A 21,978-nucleotide genomic window follows, 5' to 3' on the forward strand; every position below is an offset into this window, starting at 1 on the left:
ATACAGTCAAGTAATGTCTAAATTCTGTAACTACAAATTTCTTCAATAATCATGTACTTAAACATTCCAGGATATGAACTCTTGTTAGTTAACACTGATTAAACTGTATGGTGTCTGTATTTAATGATCAGCAACTAGATAAGCTTCTGGATTGCTGTTAAACAAAATTAATCTCTTGAACTCATGCCTAGTTCAGCCAAAGAATGGAAAAATATTGCAAATGGCCAGCACTGAATTAACGCATCATTTACTGTATCACTTTATATGCCCTAGAAAATAGTGTCTAAGACACTCGTATGAAAGTATTTTTTGGCACAGCTTACACTATCTTGTGAATACTAGTCTGACAGTTACTGTTGTTTTTAAAGGAATATAAACATATTTCTCTTTCTCCTCTGCTCCAACCAAAAATATAAAGATAGGGAAAATGTAGATTTTGCTCTGGTTTGGTTATTTCTGGGGCTTCTAATATAAATGAAGTCAGACTCTAAATCATAGTAGTAGCTTCTCTCAAAAAAATGAATCTGACATTTCGTTCAGGGTAAAGTGGTGATGGGCACCAGGTCAAAAGCCTAAGACAAGTAAAAACATAAAGATCACCCCAATTGAAGTGTACTTTGAAGAAACTAATGCAAACACTTCATTTCTATTTTACTAGAAATATTTTCCTATGAACAATTCTGTGCAATTTAGTCCCAGCATTAACTGATTTCTCTAAAGCAAGTTTAAAATATTTTAGAACACTTTCAATCTACATATGCCTAAAGAAAACTGTACTGATGAGGTTAATCTTTATCGTCACAAACAGACTAGAGAGATTCTATCCACAGGTAGTGGTTATTCTAGTAGCTTGAAGGTGCCATGCTGTATATGAGATGCTGATATATGGGCAATTTACATGTGGAGGTTTTTTGTTTGCTCCAGTGTCCTCAGTTGCAATAAAAACTCACTCAGTGTAGGTAAAGAGAAGAACCTACATTTTGTAGGTATGTTAACATAAGCAGTACATGGTCAATGCATGCTGTTACAGCTAGGTGTTCTGAGCTAGTCAGCTGTTAGTGCCCAATGATTTTTCAACAGATACTGAATTTTAAAACCATTTTCTTGTAATCCAAATGCTAAAAGCAATTGCAAAAAGCACAGAATCAAAGAAATTGTCCATTAGTGTTAGAGTGCAGCTGTTGGTGCTAATTGGAAAGAGGCATGTCCATCCAATGCCAAAATAAATCTGACCTATGTGAAAACTAGGATGTCGGTGGGATTTTTTTTAAATTCCAGCTTCCATAGATCAAGTCTAGATGTTTTCTAGAGTAATTAAAATTGTTGAATCACTTAATGGCTGAGACTTCTACAGCAGTGTACTTCAAGTGACTTGACCCCAAGATATTCCAAAAACTACCCTTAGAATTTGGACTGGTAACAACTTGGAGACTGAGTGGAAAGGTCTGATATATTTGACACTAAAAGTCAAAATATCAAGTTGGTGGTGTTTTGTCTTCCTGTATTTTAACCCTCAAACCCCTTGTCAACAAACATTGGGAACATTAGGTATCAGACTATTCCTGTAGCTAAGCTATTTTTAAAAATAGATGTGTTCTTTAGTTGGCTTATGTTCAGGACCTATATTCAAACAAAGTGAAAGTGATCCCGTATAAGTTGGGCCTGTGTTTTCCAGTTGTAATGTTTGGGGCTGGGGTTAAAATCCATATCAAACTATTAAATTATACAGAGATATCAAGCCTGATGTTGGGTGCTTTACTGGCTAGCAGTAGGAGGATTACTCTGTGTGCCACAGGGCAACACCACCAAATGCCTCAATTGACAGGTTTCATTTATAAGACTTAAATTTTAAAGGGATAGGATCAGGTTAAAAATTCTATTTAAGGAATTCTATTTTAATCTAAAAATTAATTTACACTTTAATTTAATCTTGCTCACTTTTCGTTAATTCCTAATCTTAATTTGGATAATGAAAACATGCTATTCAATTGCACTTAATTTTTAGTCTTTTGGGTTCTCCTAAGTTTTACTGGGTATAGAAAACCCAGTACAGTGCTGCAATGTGTCGCTGGTTTCAAACACTTTGGGGGAATATCAAATAAAAGTAGCCCTAACCTTGTTCAAGGCTCTATTGTGCTAAGTAGGCAAACAAGTAATGCAGAACCAGCCCAAGAGTACACAATTCAGTCTTTCCACATGATAAAAAAGGTGGATGAAACACATAGGGGAGGAGATGATGTGATGGAAGGACATGATATCAGTAAGAAGACTACACTTTGCACAGAGGCGATGGTTTCGGTATTGACTCCTATACACTTGGTCGGTATTTCCTGGATACAAAACCACATGATGCTTAATCATAGTGGGGTGTATACTAACAAAGGACCCTTCCAACTCACTACACCATGATATGGGGCAAGTGCTTGCGTTGAGAAATAGCTTCATTAATGCATCCGGAAGACTGTTGGAGAGTCGATGTCCTGACCTACCAGATCCTTCCTGTGAGGATGCAGAAGAGTCAAATACTGCTGGGATCACCCACAGGTTCCAATACTGAAGTTAAGTAGTACCCCAAAAGCTGCAAGCATGGGAAGAATACACCTAATCATGGGGGTTGTCAAACTATTGACTATGTTGAACATGCACTGGGTCAGTCTTGGAGGCAGCAATGGTACTTGCTAACATACCACAATGTGAATCTGTGGATATGAGGATAAACACACCGCTATCAACACATTGGACAAAATGAATAATCTTAGTCCCTGCTGCAGATGGACGTACCTTATTATTTAGCTTCCTTCTATCTCTCCTTGCCTTTTGGCCTCAGTGAAGGAGAATAATATGAAGACAGGCAGCAGATGATTCCTATCATTCATAGGTATTCTAGTTTGAATGCTGTCTAATGCAACGGTGAGAGAGACCTCCCTGATAGTGATGCAAAAGTGCCTGGTGCTCTTGGCACAGCCTGAAAGATCTGCAGCCTCTATAACTACTTGGGTTGTATGTCATATGCTCAGAAAGCGTCTGCCAAAGCATCAATTTCCCTTCCCCCACTTCCTTCATATGGTGACATATTGGAGTTTTAACACTCCATGTGTTGGACTGGCTTTGCTTAGCACACTGCTATCCAGGGTTTATTCCCGTTCCTTTCTGATCAAGCACAGAAATGTGGAGGCCTGAGCTTTTGTAGCAGCAGACTGGCCTCTAAGGCTTCTCTTAAAACCTTTTTATTTAATTAATTTATTTATTTATTATATAAATATATATTAGTTACAATAAAAAGTTAATGTACTATATTTGTAAACTACTTGTTCAGGGTCAGTTAATAGTCAAAGACCCTGGTTAAAGATTCTGGCTTGATGGCTAGAGAGTGATCAGCTTCCAAATACCTATCCTTTTCTTGGTGCTTCTCTTGTGTGTATACATACTTAGTGTGAAAGCTTTTTCCAGTACAAGATAAGTCTGTTTCTTACTATAGCATGATTCTCTGAGGAGGGATCACATTTTTCTAATAGTGTGCAATAGAGTCTAGTTGCTGACCCCTTGAGGCTTCTTGATGCCTAAAGGTTTATTAGCAGAGATGTCAGCATCAATACTATTTCTGGGTTGGACTAACTGAGGAGCTGAGATTGCAAGCTTGAGGGAGGAAAGTAGGTGAATGTGACGTCTTTTTGTATTACAGAAGCTGTCTACTTTTGGCATCAGGAACGTAAGGATTTCCAGTTATTTATTAGATACTAGGAGTGAGACTAAAAAAACTTCCAGAAGACACAGGTGAAACTTGGGGCTCGTGAGCTGAGCAGAATGATCCCTATTGGTAAACGGAAGGAATTTCTAAAAAGAGCTGTAAAGAGCTTTAGTAATACATATATTCTTACTTACCAATCTATACGTACATAATGTGTTTTTCTAGAGCGCTTTACAATATGGTTAAAGAATCTAATAGAGTTAAGCCTCAAAACGAGTTTTATGAAACCTCCTTTCTTAGTTCCTTTGTGAGGCAGAGACAGACTTGCTGCTTATAGTACTTAACTTTTTTAATACATTAAAACACTTAGTTTGACCTGAAACAAAATATTGGGTTTTTTAGACCTGTTTAAACAATTAAAGGAAAGTTTTTGAAATGAAAAATCATTTTGAATCAAAACACTTGGGAATTTTTAGTTTTTTTTCTTTTCCACTGAAGCAATTCAGCAAAATGGTATCACAGGATCTGTGTTTTTTGTCTGAAAAAAGATGGTCAGAATTTCTCACTCCATTTTAAAAAGCAGCAGTTCAGTAGTTCTCCCACATCTTAAAAAAGGGGAGCATATCACATTAACTTTTGCCATCACATCAGCCAGCTTCACAGGATACAATGCATCAGCCAACATATGGTAGATCAGTTCCAATTTCCTTAGTTGTTTTCCTAGTGTGGCATGTTTTTATTAACAAAAGCCACTAATACTTAGTTTTAACAGTTTGCTTCATATCATAATGTTTTCCAGGGTTTTAAATGCACTGTAGCGTTAAGTGACAGTCATACATATAAGTTTGTAAGTTTCCTCTCTTGAGAGAACTACAATAATCAATATGGTGCCATCATCAGTTCCTGAAATATTAACCTTGTGTTGCATTCAGGCACATAATTCAAGAAATGGAAGTATATTCTCTTCCAACCACACAAGACAAACAGTAAGAGATGTACACCTCAGTTCATATTTATAGCACAATCAGCTTTAAGATCTACGTTTTTAAGCTTGGAAAACTGCTCATGACTTTCAGAACACATCATAATTCCTCCCACATGAAAGAGACAAAACCCTATAAGTTACTTGCCAGAGTTATCAGAACACTGGGTTTTTAAAAGGAGAAGTTGTCATCAGATTCAGGTATTTGCCAAAAGCTCTGCTCAGTAGCACAGAAGCCGCTACTAAAGTAGGAAAAATTCAAATGCCAAACTGCATAGGAAGTCCTCTCACAAGTTTTCTGTTTCTAAAGATCAACTCAGCCATGCAGCAATAATAGGGCTCAGCTTAGTGACTTTTTCAAACTAAAGAATGTTCCTTGAACTCTTTGCCAACAGTGCATCATAGACTAGTTTGCCAACAATGCATCGAAGGGTAGATTTTTGCCAAGCATCTCATGATTTTAAGAAAAGATACTTGCACATAGACATTCATCTGTAGCACTTCAAGTTCCATAGCTTATTTACAGTAAAAAAGACAAGAGTTCAATATGACAAAGTGAGCAACTAGTTAGACTATCAGTGTCCAATAGGAGGATGGGAAGGACTTAGACTAAATTAGCTTTCCCTGTTGCCTAGTGATTGCTTGAGAACTTGATCAGCCAGAATGTAAGACAACAAGGAAACTCAATGATAATAGACTCACTCATAGAATGTCAGGGTTGAAAGGGACCTCAGGAAGTCATCTAGTCCAACCCCCTGCTCAAAGCAGGACCAATCCCCAGACAGATTTTTACCCCAGATCCCTAAGTGGCCCCCTCAAGGATTGAACTCACAACCCTGGGTTTAGCAGGCCAATGCTCAAACAACTGAGCTATCCCTCCCCCCAAATGGGGGATGGGGTAGAGAGAGAGAATGGGGGGGCTGAGGTGGGATTCTTTAGTTTGGATATTAGTTTCTCTAAAACTAAGATTTCACATTAAATCCTGGAAATCCCAAAGGAAGAAGCATTTAAATTTGGACAGATTTTCTAAATAGTTGAGGTAGTAAATTGCAAACTAGTATTTTTTACACCGTTATAGGCTTGTGTGTGTCAGACAACGAAGCACATGGGAGTTGAGAAATTTATTTGAGTTAGCAATTTTACCCTTCGTTTTCTGAATGCTAATAAATCTCTCTAGTGATCGTGTATTCTTTTTCCATTGTTGGCAATTGAAGGTCTTTACCACTCCATTATTTGATTTATCCATGTGGTAAACTATGGAACCAAGGGATAAATTGCAAAACAATATTGCTATCATTTAATACAGTTGTATTATAGTAGCACCCAACTGAGAGAGACATCCCCAGGGCTACGCACTGTATAAGTGAGCGAGCCCCTGCCCTCAGGAATTTGCAACTGATGGTGGGAAGGAAGCCAGGGTCAGGAAGTAGTGTTGGGCTGTGACCTCCCCACTTGCAGAGTCTCTGCCAGTATCCCCAGCAGAGGTGCATAACTGCTGGTCTGTGGCTGCTGCAGCAGTGGAGAAGTGAGATTTCCTGTAGTCAGGGCCGGCTCCAGCATTTCTGCTGCCCCAAGCGCGCGCAAAAAAAAAAAAAGCCGCAATCACAATCGCAACCACCAGCGGCGGCAATTGGGGGGGGCAGTAGCCGCAATCGGCAGCAGCAACTGGGGGGGGGGGGAGCTGCGATCAGCAAAGTGCAACTGCAGGTAAAGCCTTCAGCTTTCCTCCACCTTAACTGGCTGTGTAACATTGCAGCTGAGAAGTGGGAATGCATTACTGGACTGCCAAATCCTCATGTGTCACATGAAATGCATATGTGGCAGTCCTGTCTTAATTTGAGAGGGGACTGATGACTCAGCCAGTAACTTGAAATCCACTTTCCTGCCCAATCCAAATAATCTGAGTTCATTATCCTCCTGGACATGTTGCAAGGTCAGTCTATCCAATCAGGATATTGGGGAGGCAGTGGACTGATATGTGGGAGCTGCTGGTGTGCTTGCTGCTGTTATAATTTATCGAGGGCACCGAGGCACCTTTTTGCATACTTCTGTTTAAAATCTGAAGTGACACTTAATGGATTCCTATGACAGCAAATTCAAGGGATACTATCAAGTCAAATGTACATTAACTTCCATTTTTAATGATTTAAAATCCAAGGCAAATTAATGAAAACATTTGTTTAAAAACAAAGGATGGAAATTTTTCCTGAAATGTCAAACTTTAAAGATTGCAAGTTTCTGTTATTGTATGAGAACCTGAAAGTTAAAGTATCAATATTGAGCATTTATTGCCTTGAGCAAATACCAACTAAATAAATGTAAAAGGCTAGTCTACTTGTGTGATGATTACTGTTCTGCAAAAATCTGATGTAAATACGTAAGTGAAGCTTGCACTTTAGAAGTGTATATTGAATTTGTTTTTTAATCTTATTCTGGTATATTAATACATGCCTTCTGTCCTGCTGCGTGATGGTGTTGGTGTTCAAGCTATTACTTACTTCAGTTACCATAGGTGCTGTCACCTCTCTAATTACAAGCTCAGAGCATGTGCCTCCACTGTTTGTTTCGTTCACAACGATGGAAAGGCTTCACCTATGCTTTATTATAAGATCTTTAATATTAAGCATGCTGGTTCATACATCTTGTATGTAGTAGATACTTGACAAGTGCTCTGCTTTTTTTAGGTTAAATATTTGGTGTCTTCTCTAGTATTGAGAACTAGCAAATTTTGTCATATTCAAAATTTCTTGTGTAAAACATTTACTTACCCTTCTGTATTTAAGTGACATCATGTTGCTCTGTGGTGGGATACATTTGATTGGCTCTTCATGATCATCATCACTCCCATAACTGCACTGGTCATTGGGGCACCATCATTGATGAGCAATCAACCAATTGTCTCCATCCCTGATGACTGTGTGTCAGTGCTTGAGTCTCCGTGAAGTCCATTCCTCTCCACTCTTTTATGTTGTCAATCCATCTATTTTTCTTCTGTCTACCTCTTCTCTTCCCCGTACTGTCCCTTGAAGGATGATCTTGGATAGGCCAAATGATCTTGTTATATGCCATATCAAAACAGTATGCCGTATCACAACTTTAATGCCATATCAAAACAGTAGGTCCATCAGTGGACCTACTGTTTTGATACGGCATTAAAGTTGTGGTGGTTATGATACTTAAAGACTTAGTTTCTAACAAAAAAAAGTAAAGGCTATTCTATTTTAACAGGTGGACCTATTGAATATGTATTCTACTGACTACACATACCAGTAGTCAACGTACAAAAAAAGCTGAATACTGAGGCATGTTCTGTTTCAATTTTGGCATATAAAAGAGAGCACACAGCAGGCCTTACTTAGCAGGTCTGTATAGCATTACAGCATCCAAATACGTGCCACATCTCTCTTCTAATTTATTTTATTCAAGATTACTGTGCACCACTCTTTGGTGTGACATGATAAAAGAATATGTGGAGCAGCTGCTATATTTTACTCTGTTTAAAAAATAAAGTAGAAAATAAGCACTAGTTCATGGAATGGTCTGGTCTTAGTAGAGCCTTTTGGCTTAAACAATCAGATTTTCTAATTTACTGGAATGTTAATACTTATTCAAGTTAGTATCTTACTGTGTGGTCTACAGCAAGTTCTTAAGGCATTTAATCTAAGTTAGAAATAGACCAGTAAAAACAGTAATAAACATCTTTTTCTTTTCCCCACTTTAATTTATTTAAAATTTGGCTAGGTTCAAGTACTACTATAACTAGCGTAGCACAAGCTGTGTGCTCTGTGGAATGATGGCTGTAATGAAGTGAAGCTTTTAGTTAATAAAGCTTAAGGGCAAACAAAATGTGCCAATGTGAATCTTTAAACTTTCTCTGTCTCCCAAACAGTAATGTAATAGGGATGCTAAAAAACTTTCTATATATGTATTGCTTAAATCCAGACATAAGATGAGGTATTTGTATACATAGACACAGACTATCATAATGGGGTGGGATGCGAATCAGATAGTGCATATGACATAATTGTCAAGAACTGGTGATGGGGGCAAACCATTAGCAGACATGTAAAATCCCTTAGGAATTGAGGGCTGGGGGAGAATGGGACAGAGTTGTGCCTGCTTGAGACTGAAAGTAGGATGAAAATAAGAAATCTGAATATGTGAACTTGAGCATGCTACATGGGCATGTAAGTTTTTTTTTTTTTTTTTTTTTTTTTAGTAGAGAGGCCCCTAATACTATAACTTTGTGTTCTCCCCGATAGGCATCCAGGCTCCTTGCACTTCTGATGTAAGGAACTATAAATGTTTCAATGAACTGCCACAAAAATCCTCCCCAAAATACCTTAGCAGGGTGAAGAGAAACTTGTGCATGTGAGGAAGGGAAAGAAGCTTGTTAATGTCTTGTCTTGGGTTAAACTCAGCAAATCCCAAGATGTCAGATGGAAAAAGCCACTCACCAGTAGCAAATAGGAACCTTTCTCCAGCATGTGTATGAGGAATCAACTTCTTCTTTCATGTGGCTTGGGTAGGTAGCAACAACTACAAATTTATATCTAAGTTTGATAGCCAGCACGTTGCTGCAGCAGTGAGCTGGTGAATGTCCTTCAGGCTCCTGGCAAAAGAATGAAGGGGACATTCAGATGTGATGTGCTCTGTCGTTTGTGCCTGGTTACCACAGTCGCATACAGGTGTTTGCCTCATTTTCCATTTAAAGAGGGTTTGTCCACATCTCCCATGAGATGTCCTGATGCAGTTCAATCTGCACCAGACTTTCTGACATAAATCAAAACCTGGCAGTTCCTCAACAGAATCAACGACGAGCTGCTTGTTTTGAGTGGTCAAAGTGCTCCATGTGAGATGGTGATACAGTTCCATAGAGGGCTGCAGGATTTTAATCTAGTCTATGGTGGTTCTGCAGGTCCTGGTGCACTGGGGTCCTTATATTTGCATTAACATAATTAAGAAAGCGAGATGTCTGAGCAGCTCTTCTAATCTGTGGAGGCTGGATGTGCGATAGGACTGGGAGCCAGCCAACTGGAGTAGATTTGAGAATCCCCCAACACTATGCGCGTAGCATTATTGAGTTGAGTGTCAAGGAATTTAGTGTGACTGCTATGAGGCCACACTGGTGCATGATCTTCAGCTGCAGAGTATACCAAGGCAATTGTTGTGGTTTGTAAGGTCCATGGATTGTTTCAGCCTATTTTCTGATAAGCGCGACACGAGATCTGACCTTATCACAGGTGTTCTTGAGATGTTGTCATAAGGTCAAACTCCTGTCCAGTGTAATGCCAAGATGCTTTGGATTAGCTTTGTGGCTGACGCTCTCACCGCAGAACTGCACATCAAGTTTGGTATTAGCCATTTTATTGTTCAGGTGGAAAGCAGTTACCACGTGTGGGTGTGCGGTGGTGTGTGTTGTGGTTTTTTGTTTTGGTTTTTTTTGTTTTTATTTCTTTTATTAGGCCTAAGTTTCCAGCATTGGAAATAATCTGCCATTGTACTAAGATCTCGGGTTAGGGTGCAACTAATGATATGGAGACTTGTATACTGAACAGTTAGGGCAATATCATCTGCATACATGAATTTCCTTGATTCCATCGCTGGTATATCCGTGATGTATAGATTAAAAAGTATTGGGGCCAGGACAGAGCTCTGAGGGATGTTCAAGTTAAGAGTTCTTGGTCTATTGATCTGGCCATAAGGTGTACCTTAAAGCGGTGGTCCCCAGTCATTGTCGCCAAGAGGCGTATCCTTTGCTGGCAGTGAATGACGCAGGAGACCTTGAAGAGGAGGCCCTGTCTCCAGACAGTGTCGTATGCTGAGGACAGATCAACAAGGGCGATTCCTGTCTTCAACTTGCATTGGAATCCTACCTCAATGTGGCTGGTAAGTGAAGCTACTTGGTCACAACAGTTCCTCTTCGGGTGAAATCCTGCTTGCTCTGCTGGGAGGATGTCTTCAATATCAGATGGACGGAGGAGCAGCACCCATTCCATAAACTCACTGGTGGTTGAGAGGAGAGAGTTGGGGCGGTAGCTGGTTGCATCCTTTAGGGGTTTCCCAGGCTTCAGTAGGGCAATCGCTGCTGCAGGTCGCCAGCTTGTTGGCACTTCTCTAGTTCTATGCATGACCGTAAAAAGCGCAGCTAGCCATTCCTGTCACCGTTTTACACACCTCCCAGTAAACGTAGGAATCGACTGATGCAGAATGTTAATAGTTCATAGTGGAAAGCCACAGTTCTTGCCTTTGGTTGTGAAGGTAACACTGAACCAGTGCAAATGGTTTTCAGTGCCTCTGCTGCATCCTTTGCACATTAATGAATTTTGCAGGAAATTTGTCAATTAAAGAGCTCAAGTGAATTAAGAGACTTACTTGTATTGAATTCTGCAAATAAAAGTCAAGTATGTTCTAGATTGCAAAATCAATTTTATGTTTGTAAGCCCTGAAGCCTATGTGAGAAAGGAAGTAACTCAGTGAACACTCTGCTGGAGAGCAAGGGGAGTTGACCGAGAGAGGCATACCTTGTTTACATATTAAATGCAGATAACTAAATTATACTCCAATGTCCCCAAACTAAGTTTTGTACTTGGGTAATATACAAAATATCAGTCCCTCTTGGGAACCACCTAGACAATGACTGGGTATGGGATCACCCTGAGGAAGACGGATGCTTGCTGAGGTTGGGCAAGAGGACCTGTAGAGAGCTGAAGTTTTAGGGGGAAGAGACGACATTTCTGGTTTGCTGCTGGGAATACCTCGCTGGGTGAGAGAGATTCTCATGAATATTTTAAGCTACTGATCCTTTTGTACCTTAGAGCTGAGTTGAGAACTGTAGTTGCCTTATGTGGGCAGAGCCCAGCAGCAGTTCTACTCATTTGGCCAGTAGCAAGCAGAGCAAAGAGGCAGGTTGGTGCACTACAGCCTCCAGCGGAACTGCAGCAGACTGAGAAGAGTTGTGTGGACTAGATAGGAGTGGAGGAGTTGATGGCATCAGTCTACACTGGCCTGAAGGCTCTGGTGAGGCCTCCCTCTCCCAGTTGCTGGAATCATTATAGCAGGACAGGCAGTAGAGCCCTAGATGCTGCCAAAGAAACTGGGACCCTAATTTTCCTGGGACTCCTGGAACCACAAACTGAGTGGGGGCTAGGAGGCAGCAAAACTGCATCAGCCACTCAAGGTCCAATTGTTTGGAGCTGTGACTTGTGTGCCCATGGTAGTAGGTTGCAGAAAGTGTTATATTGCAGGCAAGACTGTCTGTATCCAGGGCAAAAATTCAGGAAAACTGGCTAAGATGACATGCCCTGTAAACAGAGGAATGGGAATAAGATCAGAAGATCCTCAATTGGCTAACAAGTGGTCCCTCCCTTCGACAGGCCCCCTTGCTAGCCAATCCAACAGGAAATTAGCAAAGTTTTCTTCCCAGCACTTGCATGGAAAGTTGAGCACTGTCAGTTCTCTGGCCAGGCTTTTTGGCTTATATGTTCTTCTTTTTCTCTCATGTCCAAGGTGTCTAGGAAGATAATTTAGGACCAAACAACAGTAGTGTTCTGGCCCAGATACTCATTTCCTCCAGGCTTTTGGGATCTCATTTATCAGAGTTCTCTTATCCAGATATTCGGCATTTGAGGCTTGCTGCCTGAAACCTGAGCAATCTTTCACCTGTATGAATTCTGTTCCAAGGGGTGAGTAAATTCTTAGCTCAGATCCAGGAAGCCTTCAAATGACTCATAAAATAGTTTGGACAATGTGGTGTGTATGAAAGAAACTAAATCCCATATGCCTTAAGGATATAAATGTCAAATTTTAATTCTACTTAACTTCCTCCTGTCTCAGGTCTGTAAAGGATGCAGCAATGGTGAAATGTGGAGTATTGACATCTTGTTCCCCCTAATACAGAATTGAATTTCTTCTAGTGGTAGGAATAGGAGAATCTTTCTGACTTCACTCAACCACTTCTTAATAAACTCACTTTTCTTGGGCAACAGCATGTCTGGCTGGGTTGATCTGGCCTGGGACACTTTTGTCATCAGAAGGGTGACCAGATAGCGCATGTGTGTGTGTGTGTGTGTGTGGTGGGGGGGGGGGAAATGTGCCCCTTTTGGGGGACTGAGGGCGGGGGAAAAGTTTCATATGTATATATGACACAACCCCTAATATTGGGACCATCCCAATAATATCTGGACATCTGGTCACCCTGGTCATCAGTCACTTTAAAAGTAGGTAGGTAAACAAAGAGTTACTTAAGGATAACCATGTCATCCAAACAATCACTATACTACTGCTATTTATAATTCATCATTTTATTCATAAGCCTTGGAAATCTAGCTGGTGCAATCATGTCGTACAAAGGCATGTTCTTAACCAATATACCCTTCATAAGGTCTTCCAAGGATTAGTAAGATGCGGACAGCATTGCCATCAGTAAGTAAATGGCATAAAGTTCCAAGGATTTCACTGAATCCAGTTGCTGCAAATGAGTGAATTACTTGGCACCTGCTTGACTTGGGAGTGGGGATGAAAGCTTAACTGAGGCTCCGTTTTTTCTAGCCTGGGGAAGACAAACCAAAAATGTCAGAGCTGTCACCTGTTAATCATATTGGCAACTTAGTTGGGGTCAGTCCTGTTGGACTGTTGCGTCTTCCAGTGTGTAAGGATTATGGCAATAAGAGTGCTTATTTGCTTGCTCTCAGAAAGTAGCTTTTATCATCTTAGTATGTGGACCTTGCCATGGTTTTTCATGCCTTTTTATTCATAGTAATCCAGTCATGAGCTAACAGCTAAGGTTCACATTATTCAGCTCCTTTAGAACATTGCTGCCCACTTAAGTGGCACATCATACAGGCAGCACATGGCATTCGTGTATGCTAACCTGCACTTGCTTCGAATCATTCTTCAGTTGAAATCAAAGGAGTGTTCTAGCTTTCACATTCAGGGCATGCAACAAGATGAAGTGAGTGGGGTTACGGGTGTTTAATTTATGCTCCATTGGAAGCTATTGACAGCTAAGTGCTTTGAATAGGAGAACAACTTGAGAAGCAAAAACTTGAATGTGAACCTTGTATGGCTTTAAAGGCATAGAAAGCCTAGAATTCTGACCTAGAGGCTGGATAAACTGGAAATGCTAAGTGGTTTAATAAAGTTGGTGTAACTTGTTGCAAAACAATAAGCAACATTTATTTTGATGTATAATTTTTAGAAAATTCTTCTCCCTGGATCTAGTTGCTTAAAGTAATTGAAACAGATACTGATGTAACTATTTGCCTATTAAAATATAAATATCCTTTGGTAGCACAGCACAGGATTTTCCAGTCACTTCAGGTAATCTAGAAATGGTCTTGTTAGACCTTAACTTTTTTCAGACCTTCAGTATAAAGTCTGCATGTAGTGCACACAAGATTGCAGTTTCTCTAGTTCCCCAGGGCACTCTTCTTCATTCAGGGTTTTATCCCCTTGAACTGAGAGGAAACCACATTCAACTAGCAGACATTAAGACATGATTCCAGAAGGCTGAACTTCTAGGCCAATTCTGAATCATGTGGGTGAGACACAAACACAACCTCCACCTGGCATTGTGTTGAGTGATCTATACCCAGCTTTTTTCTTTAAGAGTCCACTGGAATTTTAGCCCTTGGAAGACTGCAGACAGGCTATCAGCATTCACTCAACTAGCAATATGGAGAAACTCTGTTCTAAGGCTAGAGCAGTGTTGTCAGGCAGCTTCATGCTGTCACACAATACATTGGGCTGTTCCTTCAGAACTGCTCTGTACAACTTTGATTAAATAGCAACAGAGAGTCCTGTGGCACCTTTAAGACTAACAGATGTATTGGAGCATAAGCTTTCGTGGGTGAATGCCCACTTCGTCGAATCCAATACATTTGTTAGTCTTAAAGGTGCTACAGGACTCTGTCTTGATCTGGAAAAAGCAACAAACACGGCTACCTCTCTGATATTTGATTAAATACTATTTCTTTATTTAGGTAGCTCATCTTCTTGCCCTGGGATGTGATAGATAGTACTATACTATACTTGACAAACTCTCATTGTTTTGGGGAGTGAGTAAAATAGTGTTGGTTTGTTTTTTCCTCCAATGAGATGTTGTGTTCAGGGGCTAGTGTGCTGCTATTCTATGGTCACGGAATAAGCTCCAGCATTCACCTCTTGCTTCAGAACTTCTTCATTAATTTTTTTCTGAACTGTGTAACTGATGCATTGTCTTCCAGAGTTTAGAGTCTGCAGCTATGACATTACACCCTTTTTATGTTTAGCATGAAAGATGAAAACTGGAGTATCAACACTAATTCAGCTAAAGTGATAAGTAGTGAAAGTTTCTGCTAAAATGTTTCTCAAAATGTCAAGCAACCTGCCACACCTGCTTGGATGCTAAAAGCCTCAACTGTCTTACCAATTTGTGAAAACCTCCAGCCTCCTCTTGCAACTCCTTTGATGCAGTTATGCCAGCATTTTGTGTTCACAATGTATAAAACAGAACTTTATGTCAAAATATACAGGAACTACTGCACTGATGTCACTTTCATATTTAATCAATGAACACTTAAATTTCCAATTTAAGTGAGGTTCCAGCAAATCTTTTGCATCAAAATACAGCAAGATTGCTGGATTAGTGGCAAAAGTTAGTTTTCCCCTCGCTATGGAGTACTCAAAACCTTGTTGGTTGTGATCTTTCTGGAGCGATAACCACTTCTAAATTGGTGACTTGAAGATGTTTTACACTGACTGGTTAAAATTTTGTACTGGCCATATCTTTTTAAAGATCACATTGGGACAGCCTATGGATCCTACTGTTTAATTCATATGTAAAGGATGCGTTAGCAAGAAATCTTATTCCATATTGCATTTTTGAGTCATTAGAAACTCTGCCCCAGTTTACTTGACTTGTCTTTTTCAGGCAAGAGTCAAATAGACTCTTGGTGAGTTGTTATATTAATCCATAGTGCTAAATAGTAATACTGCATTTATATTGTTCCATTACTTTGTAAATTAAAGTTGATAATCCAGACTGTAAAGACTTGATGTCTTTCTAAAATATATGCTGAAGTTCAACCCCATAAATTCTGCTAGTTGCGGTAATTAGTGGGTGAAGTTCTATGGTCTGCTGTACACAAGAGGTTAGTAAATGATTGCCTTAATCTATGAAATTGCATTAACTCAAGCCAGTGTGTTTCGCCAAACTCTATACTGCTGTGCTGACACTTGTGACAAAGTTCCTCCTCTATCTTGGTGGGTCCTGTGCTTATTGGCGGATTTTCTTGCCTCAGAGATCCCCAACCCACATGGTGAAACAGCCCAGAGACTTCCCCTCTGGGAGAACCCACAGTCCAGGTCAGTTGGGAGGTTTGGGGGGAACCCAGACCCGTCCTTTACTCCAGGTTCCAGCCCAGGGCCCTGTGGACTGCAGCTGTCTATAGTGCCTCCTGTAACAGCTGCATGACAGCTAAAACTCCCTGGGTTACTTCCCCATGGCTTCTTCAAACACCTTCCTTATTCTCACCACAGGACCTTCCTCCTGGTGTCTGATAATGCTTGTGCTCCTCAGTCCTCCAGCAGCACACCCTCTCAGCTCCTCACACTCTCACCACAACTGAAGTGAGCTCCTTTTTAAAACCCAGGTGCCCTGATTAGCCTGCCTTAATTGATTCTAGAAGCTTCTTCTTAATTGGCTCCATGTGTCCTAATTAGCCTGCCTGCCTTAACTGGTTCTAGCAGGTTCCTGATTACTCTAGTGCAGCCCCTGCTCTGGTCACTCAAGGAACAGAAAACTACTCATCCAGTGACCAGTATATTTGCCCTCTGCCAGACTCCTCTACCCCACTGGTCTGGGTCTGTCACATATCCCTCCCCCCTGCTCAATGCCAAGGGGTTGGGCAGCTTGGGATGCCAGACAGTGCACACGTGACAAGCCATCGGCGTTGCCATGATGGCTCACTGCTCTGTGTTGCACACGGAACTGGAAAGGCAGGAGGGATAAGAACCATCTGGTCACCCTTGTGTTCTTCTCCTTGTTCCACTGCATCCATTGAAGAGGGGCATGGTCGGTCACAAGGACAAATCTGCACCCAAGCAGGTAGTAGCGCAATGTTTCCATGGCCCATTTTACAGCGAGGCATTCTCTCTCCACCACTGCATATTTTTGTTCCCTTGGAAGGAGTTTCCGACTGAGGTATAGAATTGGGTTTCCTCCTCCCCGACCATCTGTGATAGAATGGCCCCCAACCCTACTTCTGATGCATCCGTCTGCAGGATAAACTCCTTGGTGAAATCAGGGGCTATCAGTACGGGGTTATTGCAGAGGGCAGGCCGTCGGTCTGTGAATGCTTCCTCTGCTGCGTCAGACCATCTCACCAGATCAGGTCCCCGGGCTTTCACTAGGTCTGTCACGGGGCTTGCCCTTGTGGCAAAGTGGGGGATAAATCTTCGGTAATATCCCACCACACCTAGGAACGCCCGGACTTGTTTCTTGCGACTTGGTCGGGGCCAATTTTGGATGGCCTCTAACTTGTTCACTTGGGGTTTTACCAGACCTTTTCCCACAATGTAGCCAAGATATGTGGCCTCTGTAAACCCTACAACACACTAGGCAGGGTTTGCAGTAAGGCCAGCTCGCCTGAAGGTATCGAGGACTGCCTCCACCTTCTCCAGGTGGGTTTCCCAGTCTGGGGTATGTATGACCACATCGTCCAAGTAGGCAGCAGCATAACTGTTATGTGGGCGTAATAGCTTGTCCATGAGGCGCTGGAAGGTAGCTGGGGCCCCATGTAGTCCAAAAGGGAGGACAGTATATTGAAAAAGACCCTCTGGTGTGGAGAACAGTTTTTTCCTTTGAGTCTTCTGCAAGGGGAATCTGCCAGTACCCCTTTGTCAAGTCTAGGGTAGTCAAGTACTGGGCATTACCCAGACGGTCCACTAGCTCATCTATGCGAGGTATGGGGTACGCGTCGAACTGGGATAGTTGGTTTAGTCGCCGGAAGTCATTGCAAAATCTTGTGGTGCCATCAGGTTTGGGCACCAGCACAATTGGACTGGACCACTGACTGTGGGATTCTTCGATGATCCCCAACTCCAGCATTTTTTTTACTTCTGCTTTTATTTCCTCCCTTTTTGCCGCTGGCACCCGATAGGGCCTCATTGTTACTCTGGCCCCAGGGTTCGTGACGATGTGGTGATATCTCTGGGTTGTTTGACCCGGTTTTGTCGAGAACACATCTTGGTTCCGGAAGATCATCTCAGACACCTCATTCTTCTGGTCTGGTGTCAAATCGGCAGACACTCCCGCTTGTTTTCCTGGGTTAGGTCTTTTTGGACTGTTGTGCATGCCAGGGTTTCAGAAGGTTAACGTGATAAATCTGTTCTTGTTTTCTGCGTCCTGGCTGCCGCACTTGTAGGTTACTTCCCCCGCGGGTTCAACCACCTCATAGGGCCCCTGCCATTGGGCCAGAAGCTTGCTTTCTGCCGTGGGTACCAACACCATAACCCGATCCCCTGGTTGGAACTGTCGCACTTTTGCCTGGAGATTGTAATGGGTTCACTGGGCCTCCTGTGCCTTCTCCAAATGTTCCTGTACAATAGGGGTAACCCGGGCTATCCGGTCTCGCATCTGCATTACATGCTCTATTATATTTCTCCCCTCATTGGGTTCCTCGTCCCAGATCTCTTTGGCGATATCTAGTATGCCACGGGGGTGACGCCCGTATAATAACTCGAAGGGGGAAAACTCAGTTGAGGCCTGTAGTACCTCCCGGATAGCGAACATAAGGTAAGGTAGTAGGGTGTCCCAATCCTTCCCGTCCCGACTTACCACCTTCCTTATCATAGCCTTGAGGGTTCGGTTAAACCTTTCTATCAACCCATCAGCAGGCGGATGGTAGACCGAAGTTCTCAGGGTATGTATATGGAGCAGCGTACAGCGGTCTTTCATTAGCTTCGACATAAATGGGGTTCCTTGGTCGGTTAATATCTCCTTTGGTAGCCCCATTCGGGCAAAGATCCCCACCAGCTCTTCGGCTATAGTTTTAGAGGCCGTGTTCCGCATGGGGACAGCTTCTGGGTAGTGAGTAGCGTAGTCCAAAACAACAAGTATATATTGGTGGCCCCGAGCCGTCTTCTCCAGTGGTCCCACTAGGTCCATGGCTATTTGCTCGAAGGGGACCTCTATGATGGGAAGGGGTACTAAAGGTGCCCTCAAGTGGGGACGGGGACTGTGCAGCTGACACTCCGGGCAGGAGGCACAGTACCTCCGCACTTCATGTACTCCGGGCCAGAAGAACCATCGTAGGACTCGTGCCAGGGTCTTCTCTACCCTCAAATGCCCCCCCAAAAAGATGACTATAAGCCAGACTTAATACAGCGTTCTGGTGTTCTTGAGGTACTAGGATCTGCTGTACCTTCTGCCCCTGTACTGTTGCAACCCGATATAAGAGATCCTTCTTGATTATGAAGTAGGGGTCCCCGTGGAAGGGAAAACCTAGGGGTCAGGACCCATCTATTTCAGTCACCTCCTTCCTAATGTTGTCATACCTTGGGTCTTCTGCCTGGTCCCGTCCAAAATTTCCTCTCCCGGGGCTTATCTGCCCAAGATCTAGGGGCCCAGTCTCTGTTGCCTCTACTGGTTCAGCAGCATTAGGGTGGGGGTCAGACTCAGGTGCTTCTCCCTCCTGCATGGCCTCCTTTTCAGCTGCGTGGGTCCGTCTACCTACAAAAGCGACCCTCTGGCTTTGGGTCAGTATTCGGGTTCCCAAGGCCTTAGCTGCCCTTCTTTCCCTTTTTGTCTTTCTACCCCATCTGGGAGTGGAGAACAAATCTGGGGATATTTCAGAGAAGATTGGGGATTGACAGTCTGCTGTGGATGCCTTATCAATTTTAGGGTCCCCATCTTTCTCCAATCTCCCTACTAGGAGTAAGTTTCCAAACCCTGGAAGTCCCTCCCTATGAGCACCGGGTATAGGAGTTTAGGGACTACACCTGCTGCTACCTCAGTAGTGTTCCCTTGGATCTCGATTTTTACTGGGATGGTGGGGTAGTAACTAACTGTCCCATGGACACATGTTATCCCTGTAGATTTAGCCTGCAGCAGCTGACTACGCTTCACGAGCTTCCCTGAGATAAGCGTGATAGCACTCCCCGAATCAACCAGTGCCGTGGTCCCTACCCCATTTAGTTTCACTGGTCTGGTATACATATGTGGGGTTAGTGAGACCCCCCACAAGGTGGATTAGGAAGCATGGATCTGCCCAGTTTCCCAGGTTACACTGCATAGGCTCCTCAGCATTGGGACACTGCGCAGCTATTTGTCCCCACTCCCCGCAGGCATAACATCTGTATGGAGCCCTAGGCATTCGCCGGTCTCTTGGTTTGGGCAGTCTAATATCAGGATCCTCTTCTCCCTCAGTGCTCCGACTCTTTGTGGCCTCTAATGGGCCTTCAGCCTCTCTCTTTTTCCACCTGGGCCCTCCTGGTGGCCCAGTCACCCGAACTTTAGGGTTTGGTGCTGCTAGTTTAACCTGGGGTGCTTCTTCCTTAACTGGTCGGGTCAGGTCCCTCGCTGTCCTTTGCCTCTCTACCAGGGTGACAACTTCGTCATAGGTGAAGGGTTCGTTCTGGCTTACCCAGGCACGAAGGTCTGGTGGTAGTTCCCTCATGTATTGGTCAATGATCAGAACCGCTAGTATCTCTTCTGGACTCCGGGACTCTGTTTGCAACCACTTTCGTGCGAGATGGATGAGGTCATACAATTGGGACCGTGGGGTTTTGTCTTCCTGGTACCTCCAACCATGTTATTGCTGGGCCCGCACTGTCGTCGTTACCCCAGATCTGGCCAGGATCTCTGCTTTCAGCTGGGGGTAGTCTGCTGCAGCCTCTTCAGGCAGATCATGGTAGGCCTTCTGGGCCTCCCCACACAGGAATGGGGCAAGGATGCCAGACCACTGATCTCGAGGCCAGGCCTCCCGTAGGGCTGTCCTCTCAAAGGCCAGAAAGTATGCCTCTACATCATCCTCCCGTGTCATTTTCTGCAGCCAATGGCTGGCCCGTATGAGCCGCGTCCCATCATTGCCGCGATTCAGCTCTCTAAGGGACTTTACCTGGTTTACCAGTTCCCGCAACATAGTTCGGTCTTGAGCAGCCTGGTCCATCAGCAGGCGATTAGTCTCTTGCTGCAGCCGCACTGCCTCCTGTTGGGCGGCTGCCTGGACACGGGTAGCCTCCTGCTGGGCCGCCGTAGCTTGTATTAGTGCCTGCACTACATCATCTGTTGTGGTGGAAAAAAAATAAACCCTCTCCCTTTTTTTTTGTTTTGTTTAAATCACCCTCCTTCTTCCGCTGCGCTGTGCACCCCAAGCTCCCACTCCTGACACCAGTGTGACCAAGTTCCTCCTCTATCTTGGTGGGTCCTGTGCTTATTGGCGGATTTTCTTGCCTCAGAGATTCACCATGTGGGTTGGGGAACAGCCCAGAGACCTTCCCCTCTGGGAGAACTGACAGTCCAGGTCAATTGGGAGGTTTGGGGGGAACCCAGGTTCCAGCCCAGGGCCTCGTGGACTACAGCTGTCTATAGTGCCTCCTGTAACAGCTGCATGACAGCTGCAACTCCCTGGGCTTCTTCCCCATGGCCTCCTCCAAACACCTTCCTTATTCTCACCACAGGACCTTCCTCCTGGTGTCTTATAGTGCTTGTGCTCCTCAGTCCTCCAGCAGCACACCCTCTCATCTCCTTGTGCCTCTTGCTCCCAGCTCCTCGCACTCCCACCACAACTGAAGTGAGCTCCTTTTTAAAACCCAGGTGCCCTGATTAGCCTGCCTTAATTGAGTCTAGAAGCTTCTTCTGAATTGGCTCCAGGTGTCCTTATTGGCCTGCCTGCCTTAACTGGTTCTAGCAGGTTCCTGATTACTCTAGTGCAGTCCCTGCTCTGGTCACTCAGGGAACAGAAAACTACTCATCCAGTGACCAGTATCTTTGCCCTCTACCAGACTCCTCTACCCCTCTGGTCTGGGTCTGTCACACAGTATATACATTATTATTGGATTACATAGTGATCTATACTGCGGGTTGGGGGGTAGGAGGGTAGGGGCATATAATTCAAGAAAGAGGGGATTCCACACCAGAATGTGGTAATGCCAAGAGTTTCAGGGACATGACCTGATGCTAACTGACTTTTAACACCCATTGTTTGTAGTGCAAAACATACTATGCAATTGTAATCTATTTTCTGATGATAAAGTAGAAATTCTAGTACTATGAATGTGTTTGCATTAGACAGCTAAGACCACAATTCTGCCTTGATTTCCAAAT

General features: G+C 43.2%; 1 protein-coding gene across 5 annotated transcripts in view; it reads left to right on the plus strand.

The window, feature by feature from the left end:
* MTUS1 (microtubule associated scaffold protein 1) overlaps positions 1 to 21,978 on the plus strand; it is a 215,152-nt gene that overhangs the window by 17,637 nt on the left and 175,537 nt on the right. The window contains exon 1 of one of the 5 annotated variants that reach the window (XM_034772664.1): positions 9,321 to 10,559. The exons of the other annotated variants lie outside the window; for them this stretch is intronic. The gene's annotated coding sequence lies outside the window, so the exon portion shown is untranslated. Of the gene's footprint in view, positions 1 to 9,320; positions 10,560 to 21,978 lie in introns of those variants that run through there. 5 annotated transcript variants of the gene reach the window in all.

The sequence above is a fragment of the Trachemys scripta genome, chromosome 5 (genome assembly GCF_013100865.1).
Source record: "Trachemys scripta elegans isolate TJP31775 chromosome 5, CAS_Tse_1.0, whole genome shotgun sequence".
Classification (NCBI taxonomy): domain Eukaryota; kingdom Metazoa; phylum Chordata; order Testudines; family Emydidae; genus Trachemys; species Trachemys scripta.